The sequence below is a fragment of the Solanum pennellii genome, chromosome 6, assembly GCF_001406875.1.
Source record: "Solanum pennellii chromosome 6, SPENNV200".
NCBI lineage: Eukaryota > Viridiplantae > Streptophyta > Magnoliopsida > Solanales > Solanaceae > Solanum > Solanum pennellii.
The window spans coordinates 52647211-52650239 of NC_028642.1; the positions used below are offsets into that span (position 1 = coordinate 52647211).

Consider the following 3029-nt stretch of genomic DNA (forward strand, 5'->3'; position numbering starts at 1 on the left):
CACGGTATTAATTCAAACCCTTGTCCGTTCTTAACGTCTATTTTTTTTTCTTCTTCTTCATTTTCTTGATTTAGATTTTTTATCTTTCGAGTGTGGTAGCGGCGAAGAGACAAGTAATGGCTGTGAATTCATCAATTGTCTCTGCGAATTGAGTGCTGGAGCGGCCAAGAAACGATGGGCACTTTCTAATATCTCAAATCATCAACTGTCTCTGCTCGTATACTATTTTCTCATTCCTCCAAATTTGTGAGTGTTTCTCTGTTTTTGGTCTCTATTGGGTTTTATCTTTTTTCTTTTGTGAGTGTATTTTTGATTTATGGTTCAATGAATTGCTTTTTTGAATGTGTTGATTATGGAGGGATTCTTTTTGGGTCGAGATTGTGATATTTGAAAGTTGAATTCTCTTTGTTTGGTTATTAAGAAGTAATAACATTCTTATGAGTCGGTATAAATTGAGAAGCACAAAAATTGAACAATGTGATCAGTTCTTGATCCTTTTAATTTGTTTGGAAAGGGAGATGGATGCAGAAAACCCTTTAAGTATATAGGATAACCATGCAAAAGATTAAATTCTTAAGGTATCTAATAAAAGGTAACACAGTTGTTCTTGTAGGAAGGATTTTCTTTAGGTAGTGCTCAAATTTTGGAACTGATTTCATTTAGTTCTTTTGGGACTTTTAGGTTTGGAGTTGATCTCTTTGTGTCTCATAGTTGTCTTTGTGATAAAAATCTGTTCTTTTGGGACTTCTAGGTCTAAGTTGATGTAACAATGATATAGTGTTACGTTTAATAGCACCTCATTCTAGTTTAATCATCTTAGTTTTTACATGGAATGAAATTTAAGAGTAGGTGAAGAGGTTGAATGTAGAAATTATAATATATTGGAAGCTGGTCCAAAGTACTTCTTACAGAGTCTGATCTTTTATAAGAAAAGAAGTTTGATATTTTTGGTGCATCTTGAAAGGGAAAGACATACAATCTTTTCCGTAATGCAATACAAATGTTTGATAAGCCAGTGGAGAGAACTTCCCAAATTCAAGTGTGATGAAACCAGTCATATCATTTCCATCCTTGATTTGAATATCTACCTTAAAGAATCGGTTGTGTGTTACAGATTCTTATCACACCCTATTCTTTTTTCCCAGTGTGGCCATTAAATGCTATTGGGTTGGAACCTAAGTTTGATTTCCCAAGCTCAGTATCTATTGCCGAGATTTGGATGCTGAATGGATTCATAGGGAGTTTTCTCGTGACTACTTATATGTAAAAAATAAGAACCAATATCTTGTCTTGAATTGACTGTAAACAAGATACATGCTTATATATAGGAATACCACTGTCAAAAATAAGTTAACTTAAACTATTTGAAATGAGATAAAAAAATTAAATAATTAAAATTAGCTGAATCTCGAGATTCTTTATTATATGTTAGAATTAGAAAAACTTTATATAATGTAATCTTGTTAAGAAAGTTTCATAAGTGGATATCTCGAGTTGATGTTACTGTGTGACAAGTAAAGTAGAGGAAAGAAACTTGAGTAGTTGCAACTGAATGGGAAATAATATAAAGATGGTTCATTCCATCATCTAGATGTGGTTGCAATTAGATTATAGCAACTTGACTAGCCAATTGACTAAATTAGCTTCTAGCCGACCAATTAACTTAATTTAGCTCAAAAACTGTTTTTAACATCACACCACAACTATGGATTATCCCATTGCTCACTGCCCTTATTACAATCTCGTTTCTTCCACACAATGCTTAGTAATCCTCAAGATGGTCAGTTTCTCCTTTCTGTGAATGTATCGTCTACTAATAACACAAACCTTGACCTTCTTCCTTATGAAATGACAGGCAAAACCCATAGAAATTATCTAGCATATGAATAAAGTTGCGTTAAATCTTGACTTTAAATAAACCCATTTGGATCTTTTGTTAGATCCACCTTTTTCATTTGCTGCTAAGATTAAGATAATCTTTATCATCTCGATTACTGGAGAAAACATTTCCTGGAGTTGAGCCCCTACCTCTCTGCACATCAGCTAATCAGATGACAGTGGAGGCAAAATGAAATTTAACCGCAACGAGAGCAAACTAATTAGCCGGGACAGGTTGCTCAGAGTCCTTATTTTTGCTATATTGAAGATCATTGCCTTAAATTTTTCCATTCCCGATGACCACATTAATAAGAACTATCTGTATTTGTTTTATTAGCAAGGGGCTTGAATCATAATGAGCTAAGCGAGGGCTGGTTGTCTTCATTTTAATTTATTAATCCCTTTTACTAGCATGATCAGTTGGCTTTTGATTAGTCATCATTAGAACTGAAAACAAGATTTTTTTTAGTTTGATTTCTCAACATGGATTAAAATCCTTCCACGAATGCCTTAAGCATGTCTTATGCCCATTCCTTGCTATTGTCCAATATAAATGTTCCTTTTCTTATCTCCCTTCTCTTGATGAATTTGTTAAACTTCCGCATAACTTGTGTCTGTTAGTGTTTTACTTACTTAGAATCTTGTACATGCACAGAGGATAAAGATTGATGGGATAAAACGAGACCCATGATTTCTTCCTTTTCATTTCCCTTCATTGTGAAAGATTGGAGAGACAACATGTATTTAGGTAAGAATCACAACATTTGATAATTACTCTGCCAAATTCAACTTTTCTTCTCACTTCTTTTTGTTAACTACATTTTTCTAACTTTGTTTTTTTTGTTTAAGGAGGGAGGGAGGGCCTTAGGGCACGACAGTGCCTCGAGGATAGGGGGGTCTCGGGGCATGACGGTTCTCGAGGCTGGAGTGGGGGCCTTAGGGCACAACGGTGCCTCGAGGCTAGGGGTAGGGGGCCTTGGTGCACGACGATGCCTCGAGGCGGGGGTTGGGGGTGACTCAAGGCATGATGATGCCTCGAGGCTGGGGTGGGGGGTCTCGGGCACGATGGTGCCTCGAGACTGGGGTGCGGTTAAGGGAACTCAGGGCACGGCGGTGCCTCGAGGCAGGGGAGGAGGTGAGAGTAGGGGCCT

The 3029-nt window shown here is 36.7% G+C and overlaps 1 long non-coding RNA gene across 1 annotated transcript in view; it reads left to right on the forward strand.

Moving 5' to 3' along the window:
- Positions 1-3029, forward strand: part of LOC107021826 — an 8777-nt gene continuing 5748 nt past the window's right edge. The window contains exons 1-2 of the long non-coding RNA XR_001457086.2: positions 1-246; positions 2534-2626. This is a non-coding gene — a long non-coding RNA (uncharacterized LOC107021826). The remainder of the gene's footprint in view (positions 247-2533; positions 2627-3029) is intronic.